Here is a 15,380-nt window from a genome sequence, read left to right as displayed (position 1 = left end):
CTAATTTGACTTTTTGACCATTCTTGTCCCCATGGCCGGCCAAGCACTCTTTTTAGGGTCTATTTTCCATTTAAAGACCCCAAATTTTGGTTCCCTGTCTATTAGACACCCTTAGCTATCAAAATAGGACTTTTGCACTTTATACGATTTAGTCCTTTTTCGCAATTATGCTCATAAACGCTAAAATTAATTCACCAAAATTTTCATGCACCTTTATAAACATGCCATCACACATAAAATAATATTAAAAATAATTTCTCCGACCTTGTGTTAGTGGTTCCGAAACCACTGTTCCGACTAGGCCCAAAATTGGTCTGTTACAATTCTCCCCGTTAGGGATTTTTGTCCCCAAAAATCTTACCGGTGAATAAGTTTGGGTATTGGCCTCTCATAGTATCCTCAGGTTCCCATGTGGCTTCCTCGACTCCAGGTCTATGCCATAAGACTTTCACAAGTACTATACTCTTATTCTTTAGCTGTTTAACCTCTCGAGCCAAAATCTTAACCGGCTCTTCGCCATAAATCATGTCCGGTTGAATCTCAATCTCAGTTGGCGCAATCACATGCGAAGGATCCGATCTATATTGACGTATCATGGATACATGAAACACATCATGAATCTTTTCCAATTTCGAAGGCAAAACCAATCGGTATGTTACCGGTCCAATTCTCTCGGTCACCTCATAAGGTCTAATAAACCATGGACTTAATTTGCCTTTCCTTTCGAATCAGAGAACCTTCTTCCACTGGGATAACTTCAAAAACACTTTATCCCTAACTTGAAACTCGATCTCTTTCTGTTTCAAATCTGCATATCCGATGCGGCCTTTATATAATCACGAATCACTTTATCCTTTTCTTCAGTCTCTCTGACTAAGTCGACCCTGTGATCTGATTCTCTCTCAGCTTGGTCCAATATAAAGGCATTCGACACTTACGCCAATACAAAGCCTTAGAGGGCGCCATTTTCAAACTCGACTAATAACTACTACTGTCGGCAAATTCCACCAGTGGTACATACTCTTCCCAACTGCCTTGAAACTCGAGAACACAACACCGCAACATATCTTCTAAGATATGTATTACTCTCTCCGACTGGCCATCGGTTTGTGGGTGAAAAGCAGAGCTAAAATTCAGTTTTGTTTCGAATGCCTCTTGCAACTTTTTCCAAAACTGTGAGGTAAACCTTGGATCTCTATTTAAAATAATCGACAAGGGCACTCCATGTAGTCTCACGATCTCAGAAACATATAGATCGACCAATTTCTCAAGGGAATAGTCGGTACGCATTGGTATAAAATGTGCCGACTTAGTAAGCTTATCAACAACAACCCAAACTAAATCATTTTTCCTTGGTGTTAACCTTGACACAAAATCCATGGTTACTCGGTCCCAATTCCACTAGGGAACTATCACAGGCTGAAGTAAACCCAAGGGTACTTAGTGTTCGGATTTCACTTATTGACAAACTAGACACTTATAAACAAACTCAGAAATGTCTCTTTTCATCCCCGACCACCAGTATATTATCTTCAAGTCGTTATACACTTTCATGCTACCTGGATGGATAGACAAGCAACCATTATGTGCCTCTCATAAAATCTTCTGAATAAGCTCATTATCCTTGGGTACACAAATTCTATCTCGGAACTTCAAGCATCCGTCGGTATTAATCCAAAAATTTGATTCAACACTCGACTTACAGTGAGCTCTCTTTTTCTGAGCCTCACAAATCTCATGCAGGAACATCGGTCTAGCTCACAACTCTGCCAGAACTGAACCATCATCAGTCATGGTCAACTGAGCATTCATAGCCTTCAAGGCGAACAATGATTTTCTACTCAAAGCATCGGCGACTACATTCGCCTTCCCCGGGTGGAAGTCAATCACTAACTCGTAATTTTTTATCAAATCTAGCCACCTTCATTGTCGTAGATTCAACTCCTTCTGAGTCATTAAATACTTGAGACTTTTATCGTCGGTGAACACTCGACATCTCGCCATACAAATGGTGTCTTGAGGTAATTCTAAATCGTATGTTGGGTAATTCTTCTCGTGCGGTTTTAGCTGTCTCGAGGCATAGGCTATTACTTTGGGTTCTTGCATGAGCACGCACCCTAACCCATTCAAGGATGCATCACTATACACCACAAACTCTTTGCCTGATTCTTGTTGCACTAAAACTAGAGCTTCGATCAACAAGGCCTTTAATTTCTCAAAACTCTGTTGGCACTTCTTTGACCATTAGAACTTGACAACCTTTTGTAACAACCTTGTCATCCTTTTGTAATAGCCTTGTCACCGAAGTAGCTATTATCGAGAACCCATTTACAAATCTTCTATAGTATCCAGCCAAACCCAAAACGCTTCGAATCTCTGACACATTCTTTGGTGATTTCCACTCAATAATAGCCGAGATCTTATTCAGGTCAACTCTAATTTCATCTCCCAACACGATGTGTCCTAGGAATCTGATCTCCTTAAGCCAAAATTCACTCTTACTGAACTTGGCATATAATTGCTTATCTCTCAAGGTTTGTAAAACCATTCTCAGATACTCGACGTGCTCAATCTCATCCCGTGAGTAAATCAGTATGTCGTCAATAAAGGTGACTACGAACTTATCTAAATACGGCCGAAAAATGCTATTTATCAAATCCATAAACATCGCAGGGAAGTTTGTTAAACTAAAGGGCATGACAAGAAATTCATAGTGCCCATACCTCATCTTAAACACGGTTTTCGATACATCTTGCTATTTAACTCTTAGCTGGTAGTAGCCAGACCTTAGATCGATCTTAGAACACATGGCGGCTCCCTCCAACTGATCGAAAAAATCGTCGATCCTTGGTAAGGGATACTTGTTCTTCACAGTCACCTTGTTGAGCTGTCGGTAGTCTATGTAGAATCTCATCAACCCATCCCTTTTCTTCACAAATAGCACTAGGGCACCCCATGGAGAAAAAACTCGGTCTCGCAAAACCCTTGTCAGTTAACTCTTGTAGTTGAACTTTACTCCGTAGGAGTCATCCTATACGGAGCAATCAAGTTGGGTGTTGTACTAGGGACTAACTCAATTCCAAATTTGACTTCCCTCACTTGTGACAGCCCAAAATTGACCCTAGTCGGGATGTGGTTTCGGGACCACAAAACCGAGGCATAAAAATAATTTAAAATTCATTTTGATGCCTATGATATGTGTTAATTTGTGTGTGACATTTTTGATGTTTCGATTTAGTGTTATAAATGCGAATTTCACTAGAAAGGACCTAGTAGTGAACTTTGAAAGTATGATGGGGAAATGTGTGATGACTAGTTGCTCATGCATGCAAAAATAAGGATTTGCATGTCAAATTTCCCCCAACATGAAGTGGCCGGCCATGGCAAGAGAGGATGGGCAAAACATGTCATGAAACATGTTTTGTTGGTGCATTAGGGAGAAATAATAAACAAAGGTGTATGGGTAAGAAAAGAATGAAAAAAAAATGTGTGTGAGTGTGGTATTCCCCCCCATTGCCGTGAGTTGTAGAGAAAGAAAGAAAAATTTTGTTCATCCTTTCTTTGAGCCAAAACTAAGGAAGAAGGAGGATTTTTGCTTCATGCTTGGTTTGGAAGAGATCTAGAAGGAGATTTGGCTAAGTTTGCATCAAGATTAAGGTATGTATGAGGTTGTGTTAGGAGTTTCATGCATGTTTTAGTTGCTAACTTGATGTGCATGATAGCCATGGCTCAAATCTTTGTTATGCCATGGAAATGGTATTTGGCCAAAGTTGTTATGGTGATAAAGCCATTGCATGTTAAGTGTGAAGCTTGATGATGATGCATGCAATGATGGATTGTCTACTTTTGAGTAAGATTTTGAGTTTTCTTTTGTTTAATCATGATTGAAGTTGAAAAGGGGCATGATTGTCATATTCGCCATGATGCATTCATGAGCATGGTTCATGCTTCTTGCATGTTAGTTAAAATTTGTGTTTTGGATGGCTATGGACACCTTGAAATTGCCATGCTCATATATGTATATATATGTTTGCACATGATGTTTTGGTTATGAACTAAGTGATGAATATGGTTGTTTAAAGAAGAAGATGTTGAAGAATGATTGTGAAATTGCAAGCACATTCGCCTAGCACACATATGAGTGCTTGATGCTATATTATAAGTTTTGAGCTACAATATGCAAAGCATTAACTAGTAAAATGCATGCTGTTTTGTGAGGTATTAAGTGCATAATTGGCCTCAACATGTACATGAATATTCGGCCTTGGGTAGCCTATTGAAGGCCTTAGCTTTTCCTTGATGCTCGAATAAATTGTATTGAATTGCTTGATGTAGTATAAAATGTGCATGACCATTGTGTATTCAAGCTAAAGAGTGGCCATATGACCATTTAAACTCCTTGTCATATTCGCCATAAGCTAGCACAATGAGGTTTTAATAAATTGAATTTGTTTGAATTAGCTCAAGAGCTAAGAGGGCCACAATTGGACAAGGGAAGGAAAAAGTGATCGAATAGCCGTAAAAGCCGTTCGACAACATCCGAGGTAAGTCCTCAAGAAGTGACCTTACTTGAATTATGTGGAATGAAATATGGATGTATTGATTATTGATTTATGTGTGTATGAGTATTGAATAACACCCGGCTAAGTCCCAAGGCGATTATGCTAGTGATTAAAATTGTGTTTGAGCCTTAGTAACGAAAATGAAATATGTATGTCCAATGATTATTAATATATGTGCATGAGAAATTGAATGATATCCGGGCTAAGCCCAAGACAATTATGCTGGAAATTATAACCGGGTTAAGACCCGAAGGCAATTGTGCTAGTAGCTATATCCGGGCTAAGACCCGAAGGCATTCGTGCAAGTTGTTAAATCCGGGCTAAGACCCGAAGGCATTTGTGCAAATCGTGATATCCGGGTTAAGTCCCGTAGGCCTTGGTGCGGGTTACCATAACCGGGCTATGTCCCGAAGGCGATTGAACGAGTAGCGACATCCGGTTAAACTCCGAAGGTATGTGATTTGAAAATTATAAGCTTGCTGGAAAATTTCAGCTAATGTACTTGTGAAATTTCCCAATGACAAGGTAAGTGCGGTGTGTGCTTTGCGCGCTAGGAGTAAGAGCGTATGAATATCCGCTCCTATGATGGAACGAGTTATCGGCCTTAATGAAGCCGTTATTTGTGTATGAACATAAGAGTTGGGATGGTGAAGTAAGTATGATTATGTGAATGTGCATTAATAAAATGATGCATTTGGTTATGTGAATGTATTGCTTTAATTAAAGCTGATTATATTCCTTGAGACTTACTAAGCATAAAATGCTTACCCTGTTGCTTTGGCTCTCTGTTTTATAGATTTCGCTCGATAGCAATCGGATTCGGGATCAATAAAGTCGAAGTCATCCACACTATCAACGCCTCTATTTTGGTATAAATTTTGGTTGAACTTTGAAATGGCATGTATAGGACTACCCCTTGTTGGTTTAAAAATGTGGCGATGTATATGTATACGGCCATGCGAAAATGGCTCGTAAAAGGAAGCATGAACTTAGACTATTTGTGGTTTGAATGTATATATATGGTGTCATGATGTGATTATGGATTGGAAATGGGAGTGTTGGTCACATGATCAGCCATTGGTATGGTTAAAATGATCATATGTGAACCTATGTATGGCAAGACTAGTTGGTTGATGGAGACTACAAAAATAGATAAGACCTACCTTAAAACAGATGCTGCCAGCTGCAGTGACGTGAATGTGAAAATCACCAAAATTGTAGGAATGGTATTAAATATTGAATAAGCTATGTAAATGAACCTTGATGAGTCTATTTTCATATGGAAGAAGCGAAATGGTCATAGGAGTTACATGTTAAGAGATATTGAAGCTATTGTGGAACAGGGCCAGAACGGTTTCTGGGTCCCCTGTCGCGAATTTAAAAATTTACTATAAATTATCCAGAAAGAATTAGGAGACATACCTTATATGTACAGATTCCATTTTGAGTCTAGTTTCATTAGAAACAAACAGCACCAGCATTAAAGCCCTGTACAGAGAGATATTCAAGTTATACCGCGCGAAGGTCAGAGCAGTCGATCCCTGTAACATGGGTGACTTTAACTAATAAACTGTACCAATTGGCCCGACCAAAAATTCTAGAAATAAATCCATGGATGGATATATGAGTCTAAATTCAGGAAAATTTACGAAACCAGTTTCGAGTTTTGAAACTCGAGATATGATTTTAAGGCGACGGTGATGCAGTCTTCCAGCCTGACTGGAAATGTCAAATTGGTGGGCAAAACATGTGAACTTGGCTTGTTAACCCCTCGTGTCCGACACGGCGATGGTCTCGGGTTCGGGTGTTACAATTTATTGGTATCGAGCCACGGTTTAGTCGATTCTAGGACTACCGTGATGTGTTTGGGGTCTAGCTATACATGCCATTAAATGATGACTCGATAGTGTGGTGATTTCGACAATTTGACTTTGTGTTTGTTTATAGCAATGGATCCCGATCCCAACCGAAGCGATAGCTGATGATGTGGAGAGTGTGGCGCTGTTCCGCGCAAGGGACAGCGCCGGACTCTCAACCTATGGCCAGCAATCCGAATGACGAGGCTAGGCAAGCCTTTTATAGTGTGATGAGCGAATGGTTTAATCAATACATTCGAACTAACACAATTGTTCCACAACCTCCATTCCCGACAAATGCAACCCCGCACCTACAATACCTCCGGTGACGACCAAATAAGGTCAAGTAAGCCCCGGTCGATAGGATTCGAAAACATGGGGCCACTGAATTTAAGGCTACGGATGATGATGATGCCGAAGCGAGCTGAATTTTGGTTGGATAACACTATCCGGTGCTCGATGAGCTATCCTGCACACCCGATGAGTGCTTAAAGTGTACCATCTCCTTGCTACGTGAGTCCGCCTACTATTGGTGGAGTACTCGACTTCGTGGTACCTAGAGAGCGAGTGACTTGGGAATTCTTTCAAACCGAGTTCAAAAAAGTATATCGATCGAGATTCATCGACCAAAAGCGAAGGGAATTCCTTGACCTTAAGCAAGGTTCTATGTCGATTCTGACTCTGAACGAAAATTTGTGAGGCTTAGCGATGCAGCGAGAATGCATTTCGTCAAAGCCATTATGTAAACGCTTCGAGGATGGGCTGAATGATGATATAAGGATGTTCGTTGGCATTCTCGAGATACGAGAGTTCGTAGTACTTGTTGAGCGAGCTTGTAAAGTCAAGAGCTTAGAAAGGAGAAACAAAAAGCTGATGTGGGAACCGGAGAATTCGAAAGTGGTCCTCGGAAAGTCTCTTCAACAAGCATCAAAGAGATTTCGAGATGATGCGAGCCGGTCTAGAGGCGTTTGGGCTTTTCTAGACGAGGACGCGATCGACCCCTGGGCCACACGAGTCACTTGATCGCCATGGTGGAAATGATCGCCGAGAGAGGCGGAGTGTCCACATTGTGGCAAATGGCATTCGGGAGCTGTTGGTTTCGTGATCGCTCTCGCTATAAGTGTGGGTCGGCCGACCACTTTATGAAGGATTGCCCGAGGATGCATGAGCAGAATGTAAGTCGAGTGGAAACCCGGGTGCTACCACTGCTCGAGGTAGGCCACCTAGAAATATGGGCAATGTCAGTGGCGGTCAGAGAGGATCTAGAGATGCTACCATCAGATTTGAGGCTCGTGCTCCTGCTAGGACTTATGCCATACGCAGCGCGAGGATGCTACCTCTCCAGATGTCATTACAGGTACTTTCACTCTTTTCAATACAAATGTGATTGCTTTGATTGACCCTGGTTCTACTCATTCATATATATGTGAAACCTTAGCATCGATAAGACTTTTCCTATTGAGTCTCTTGAGTTTGTAATTCGGTGTCAAACCCTTGGGTCATTACGTGCTTGTCAACAAAGTGTGCAAGAAAAGTCCCTAGTGTTCCGAGGTTCTTGTTTTCCGCGGACTTGATGCTTTTGCTGTTCGATGAGTTCGACGTTATTCTTAGGTTGGATTGGTTGACCATGCACGATGCGGTTGTAAATTGCAAGAGCAAGACTATCGATTTGAGGAGCGCGAATAACAAGATAATTCGGGTTGAGTCTACGGACTTAAAGGGGTTGCCACCGTAATATCGGCGATGTTGGCCCGAAATATGTAAGAAAAGGGTGCGGCGTACCTTGCGTCGTGCTTGATGACAAGGAATCGAAAAAAACCCGAATCTGCGCGTGGTTTGTGAATACCGGATGTTTTCCAAAGAATTGCGGGTTTACCACTGTTCGGAAATAGAATTTGGCATCGAATTGGTACTGGTACCACTCCAATTTCGATAGCTCCGTATCGTATGGCACCAACGGAATTAAAGGAGTTAAAGCTCGGTTGCAAGAATTGGTGGATAGAGGTTTTGCTCGTCAGGAGTTGTTCGCCTTAGGGTGCGCCGGTGTTGTTTGTGAAAAGAAGGATGGAACCATGCGGTTGTGCATCGACTATCGTCGACTTAATAAAGCGGCGATAAAGAACAAATATCCATTACCACGTATCGATGACTTGTTCGATCAAGCTGAAGGAGCCTCGGTGTTCTCGAAAATAGATTTGAGATCGGGCTATTATCAATTGCGAATCCGAGATTCGGACGTACCCAAGACCGCCTTGAACAAGATATGGTCACTATGAGTTCCTAGTGATGCCGTTTGGGCTCACTAATGCCCTACGGTATTTATGGATTTAATGAATCGGATCTTGAGACCATATTGGGATCGATTCGTAGTCGTGTTCATTGATGACATCTTGGTCTATTCAAGAAATGAGACCGAACATCTTTGAACACTGCGGTTAGTGCTACAAATCTTACGGGATAAGCAATTATATGCTAAGTTCAAGAAGTGTGAGTTCTTGTTAAGAGAGGTTAGCTTCTTGGGTCATGTGGTATCTGCGACGGGTATTCGAGTTGACCGAATAAAATTTCAACCATACTTAATTGGAAGCCTCAGAAATATTCTTGAGGTTCGGAGCTTTTTGGGGCTTCTTAGGTTATTACCGACGATTTGTAAAGGCTTCTCAACGATAGCCACGCCGATGACGGCTACTCCAAAAGGATGTTAAGTTGAATGGACGAGAAATGCCAAAAAGTTTCGATCAACGAAAACTTATTTGATGAAGCCCCAATTCTAGTGCAACCCGAGTCCCAGCAAAGAGTTTGTCATCTATAGCGACGCCTCCCTACTTGGATTAGGTTGTGTATTGATGCAAGAAGGTCGAGTTGTGGCCTATGCGTCGAGGCAATTAAAGCCACACGACAAAAATTATCCGACCCATGATCTTGAATTGGCCGCCATCGTATTCGCCTTAAAGATTTGGCGACATTACTTATTTGGTGAAAGGTGCCATGTGTACTCGGATCACAAAAGTCTCAAATATTTGATGACCCAAAGAGACTTAAATCTGCGACAAAGACGTTGGCTCGAGTATGTTAAAGGATTATGAGCTGGTCATTGACTATCACCCGGGAAAGGCGAATGTGGTTGCGGATGCCTTGAGTCGTAAATCATTATTAAGCTTCGAGCGATGAGCGTGCACTTATGCATTCGATCCGATAGTGTGTTAGTAGCTGAATTGAAAGCCAAACCACTATTGATACATCAAATTCGAGAAGCTCGTAAAGTCGACGACGAGTTGGCGCAAAAGCAGTGAGTGTGTTCGAACAAGGACTCGAAATTTCAAATCGACGATGACGATTATTTGAGGTTCAAAAGTCGTCGCGAGTGTTCCAAAGAATTGAACTCATTTCGATAATTCGAATGAAGCCCATTGTAGCCGAATGGCAATCCACCCGGGAGTACGAAGATGTACAATGATTTGAAACGTCGGTTTTGGTGGCATGGTATGAAGCGAGACATCTTCGACTTTGTTTGAGATGTTTAATATGTCAACAAGTGAAAGCGGAACATCGGTGCCTTGAGATTACTTCACCAATCACGATACCCGAGTGGAAATGGGATCGAGTCACAATGGACTTTGTATCCGGACCGCCATTGTCGCAAGTAAGAAGGATGCGGTTTGGGTCGTGGTAGATCGATTGACTAAGTCGGCCCACTTTGTCCCCGTCGTCTGGATTTTCAATTGACAAATTAGCCGAATTGTACGTTTCTCGATTGTGAGATTACACGGGTGCCTATTTCCATCGTGTCGGATAGAGATCCGAGATTTACCTCGCGATTTTGGAAAAAGTTACAAGAAGCTTTGGGTACCAAGTTGCATTTCAGACCGCTTTCACCCCAAACCGATGGTCAATCCGGCGGATAATTCGGATACTTGAGGATATGTTAAGATGTTGCGTCCTCGAGTTTAGTGGTTCATGGGAGCGGTATTTGCCGTTGATTGAATTCGCTTACAACAACGACTTTCAATCAAGTATTAAGATGGCACCCTACGAGGCCTTATGCGGTCGTAAATGCCGTACACCATTGTTTTGGATGAGCTCGGTGAAAGCAAGATTTTCGGGTGGATTTGAGTAGAGATGCTGAGCGAAAGTGAAAGTAATCCGTGAAAGTCGAAGATAGCCTCCGATCGTCGAAGTCGACGCGGATCTGAAGCGTAAGGATATCGAGTATCGGTGGGTGATAAAGTGTTTCTCAAGGTATCGCCTTGGAAAAGATACTCGATTCGGCCGTAAGGGCAAGCCGAGCCCGAGGTTCATTGGGCCATATGAGATATCCGAGCGAGTCGGTCTAGTGGCATATCGTTTGATTTTGCCCCTGAACTCAAAAGGTTCACGATGTCTTTCACGTTTCGATGCTTGACGCTATAGATCCGATCCATCGCACGTGATTAGTCCATCGAAATTGAAATTCAAGCTAATATGAGTTATGAGGAAGAACCGATTCGTATCCTATCACGAGAAGTGAAAGAGTTGCGAAACAAGCGGGTTCATTCTGAAAGTGTTATGGCTCAAGCACGGGATAGAAGAAGCTACTTGGGAGACCGAGAACTCTATGAAAGAGCGATATCCAAACCTATTTGCGGTAAGATTTTCGGGACGAAAATTTCTTAAGTGGGGAGAGTTGTGACAGCCCAAAATTGACCCTAGTCGGGATGTGGTTTGGGACCACAAAACCGAGGCATAAAAATAATTTAAAATTCATTTTGATGCCTATGATATGTGTTAATTTGTGTGTGACATTTTGATGTTTCGATTTAGTGTTATAAATGCAAATTTCACTAGAAAGGACCTAGTAGTGAACTTTGAAAGTATGATGGGAAATGTGTGATGACTAGTTGCTCATGCATGCAAAAATAAGGGATTTGCATGTCAAATTTCCCCCAACATGAAGTGGCCGCCATGGCAAGAGAGGATGGGCAAAACATGTCATGAAACATGTTTTGTTGGTGCATTAGGGAGAAATAATAAACAAAGGTGTATGGGTAAGAAAAGAATGAAAAAAATGTGTGTGAGTGTGGTATTCCCCCCATTGCCGTGAGTTGTAGAGAAAGAAAGAAAAATTTTGTTCATCCTTTCTTTGAGCCAAAACTAAGGAAGAAGGAGGATTTTTGCTTCATGCTTGGTTTGGAAGAGATCTAGAAGGAGATTTGGCTAAGTTTGCATCAAGATTAAGGTATGTATGAGGTTGTGTTAGGAGTTTCATGCATGTTTTAGTTGCTAACTTGATGTGCATGATAGCAATGGCTCAAATCTTTGTTATGCCATGGAAATGGTATTTGGCCAAAGTTGTTATGGTGATAAAGCCATTGCATGTTAAGTGTGAAGCTTGATGATGATGCATGCAATGATGGATTGTCTACTTTTGAGTAAGATTTTGAGTTTTCTTTTTGTTTAATCATGATTGAAGTTGAAAAGGGCATGATTGTCATATTCGCCATGATGCATTCATGAGCATGGTTCATGCTTCTTGCATGTTAGTTAAAATTTGTGTTTTGGATGGCTATGGACACCTTGAAATTGGCCATGCTCATATATGTATATATATGTTTGCACATGATGTTTTGGTTATGAACTAAGTGATGAATATGGTTGTTTAAAGAAGAAGATGTTGAAGAATGATTGTGAAATTGCAAGCACATTCGACCTAGCACACATATGAGTGCTTGATGCTATATTATAAGTTTTGAGCTACAATATGCAAAGCATTAACTAGTAAAATGCATGCTGTTTTGTGAGGTATTAAGTGCATAATTGGCCTCAACATGTACATGAATATTCGGCCTTGGGTAGCCTATTGAAGGCCTTAGCTTTTCCTTGATGCTCGAATAAATTGTATTGAATTGCTTGATGTAGTATAAAATGTGCATGACCATTGTGTATTCAAGCTAAAGAGTGGCCATATGACCATTTAAACTCCTTGTCATATTCGGCCATAAGCTAGCACAATCAGGTTTTAATAAATTGGATTTGTTTGAATTAGCTCAAGAGCTAAGAGGGCCACAATTGGACAAGGGGAAGGAAAAAGTGATCGAATAGCCGTAAAAGCCGTTCGACAACATCCGAAGTAAGTCCTCAAGAAGTGACCTTACTTGAATTATGTGGAATGAAATATGGATGTATTGATTATTGATTTATGTGTGTATGAGTATTCGAATAATACCCGGGCTAAGTCCCGAAGGCGATTATGCTAGTGATTAAAATTGTGTTTGAGCCTTAGTAACGAAAATGAAATATGTATGTCCAATGATTATTGATGTATGTGTGCATGAGAAATTGAATGATATCCGGGCTAAGCCCCGAAGACAATTATGCTGGAAATTATAACCGGGTTAAGACCCGAAGGCAATTGTGCTAGTAGCTATATCCGGGCTAAGACCCGAAGGCATTCGTGCAAGTTGTTAAATCCGGGCTAAGACCCGAAGGCATTTGTGCAAATCGTGATATCCGGGTTAAGTCCGTGAGGCCTTGGTGCGGGTTACCATAACCGGGCTATGTCCCAAGGCGATTGAGCAGTAGCGACATCCGGTTAAACTCCGAAGGTATGTGATTTGAAAATTATAAGCTTGCTGGAAAATTTCAGCTAATGCACTTGTGAAATTTCCCAATGACAAGGTAAGTGCGGTGTGTGCTTTATGCTGCTAGGAGTAAGAGCGTATGAATATCCGCTCCTATGATGGAACGAGTTATCGGCCTTAATGAAGCCGTTATTTGTGTATGAACATAAGAGTTGGGATGGTGAAGTAAGTATGATTATGTGAATGTGCATTAATAAAATGATGCATTTGGTTATGTGAATGTATTGCTTTAATTAAAGCAGATTATATTCCTTGAGACTTACTAAGCATAAAATGCTTACCCGTTGCTTTGGCTCTCTGTTTTATAGATTTCGCTCGATAGCAATCGGATTCGGGATCAATAAAGTCGAAGTCATCCACACTATCAACGCCTCTATTTTGGTATAAATTTTGGTTGAACTTTGAAATGGCATGTATAGGATTACCTTGTTGGTTTAAAATGTGGCGATGTATATGTATACGGCCATGCGAAAATGGCTCGTAAAAGGAAGCATGAACTTAGACTATTTGTGGTTTGAATGTATATATATGGTGTCATGATGTGATTATGGATTGGAAATGGGAGTGTTGGTCACATGATCAGCCATTGGTATGGTTAAAATGATCATATGTGAACCTATGTATGGCAAGACTAGTTGGTTGATGGAGACTACAAAAATAGATAAGACCTACCTTAAAACAGATGCTGCCAGCTGCAGTGACGTGAATGTGAAAAATCACCAAAAATTGTAGGAATGGTATTAAATAGTGAATAAGCTATGTAAATGAACCTTGATGAGTCTATTTTCATATGGAAGAAGCGAAATGGTCATAGGAGTTACATGTTAAGAGATATTGAAGCTATTGTGGAACAGGGCCAGAACGGTTTCTGGGTCCCCTATCGCAACTTTAAAAATTTACTATAAATTATCCAGAAAGAATTAGGAGACATACCTTATATGTACAGATTCCATGTTGACTCTAGTTTCATTAGAAACAAACAGAACCAGCATTAAATCCCTGTACAGAGAGATATTCAAGTTATACCGTGCGAAGGTCAGAGCAGTCGATCCCTGTAACATGGGTGACTTTAACTAATAAACTGTACCAATTGGCCCGACCAAAAATTCTAGAAATAAATCCATGGATGGATATATGAGTCTAAATTCAGGGAAAATTTACGAAACCAGTTTCCGAGTTTTGAAACTCGAGATATGATTTTTAAGGCGACGGTGATGCAGTCTTCCAGCCTGACTGGAAATGTCAAATTGGTGGGCAAAACATGTGAACTTGGCTTGTTAACCCCTCGTGTCCGACACCGGCGATGGTCTCGGGTTCGGGGTGTTACATCACTGGAGGCAATCCGGGCAATTCTTCTGGAAACAAATCCTTAAACTCACATACCACTGGTACCGATTCAATCTTTGACTCATACACTTGAGTGTCCAGCACAAAAGCGAGATAAGCCTCATATCCTTTTCTCAAATATCTCTCTGAAGTCGTAGACGATATCACTACATGTGAGTCATTCGATTCATCTGGCTTAACCCGAAGAACATTCTTGTATTCACATTTCAACTCAATAACTTTCTGTCCACAATCCACTACATCCCCGTGAGAAGTCAGCCAATCTATACCAAGGATTACATCGAATTCATCAAATGGCAACAACATAAGGTTAGCTGAAAAACAATGACCTCTAATTGTCAAGGGACAATTTCTACATACTCGGTCTACTAACACGTGTTTGCCTAACGAATTAGACACTTTCACCACAAATTTAGTAGGTTCAACTAACATTTTCATATTGGGTACTAATCCCATGCATACATAGGAATAGGTAGAGCCCGGATCAATTAAAGCAACAATAGAAATATCATGAAGAGAAAAAGTACCTATAATTACATCTGGTAAAGATGCCTCTTCACGAGCGCAAATGGCATAAGTCCTTGCAGGTGCTCAGCCCTTGGGCCTCACAGGTGAATCTCTAGGAGCTCCTTTACTGCTAGCCCCACTGCCTGGGTTTTTCTGTGGTCTACCCCTCAAAGAAGCACTACTTACCTTCACATCTTGCTTTTTCTCTTTGTCATCTAGTTCAGGACAGTTTTGGATGAAGTGGTCAACGGATCCACATTTGAAGCAACCTCTCTCATTCCTTCGGCACTCGCTGAAATGACGCCTACCACATTGCGAACACTTCAGCCTATTTGGCCGAGCACTACCAACACTCGCGATGGAAGTGGTTTGAGCTTTCGATGCCGTGTGTTGCTTGTTCTTTTTTCTACCCAAAAACTCCACTGAAGCATTCAGTCGGGTAATGAACTCTTCTGATCTTTTAGATGAGGACTGATGTGATTTCTCCATAT

The sequence above is a fragment of the Gossypium arboreum genome, chromosome 8, assembly GCF_025698485.1.
Source record: "Gossypium arboreum isolate Shixiya-1 chromosome 8, ASM2569848v2, whole genome shotgun sequence".
NCBI lineage: Eukaryota > Viridiplantae > Streptophyta > Magnoliopsida > Malvales > Malvaceae > Gossypium > Gossypium arboreum.
Note: the sequence above shows the minus strand (reverse complement) of the source record.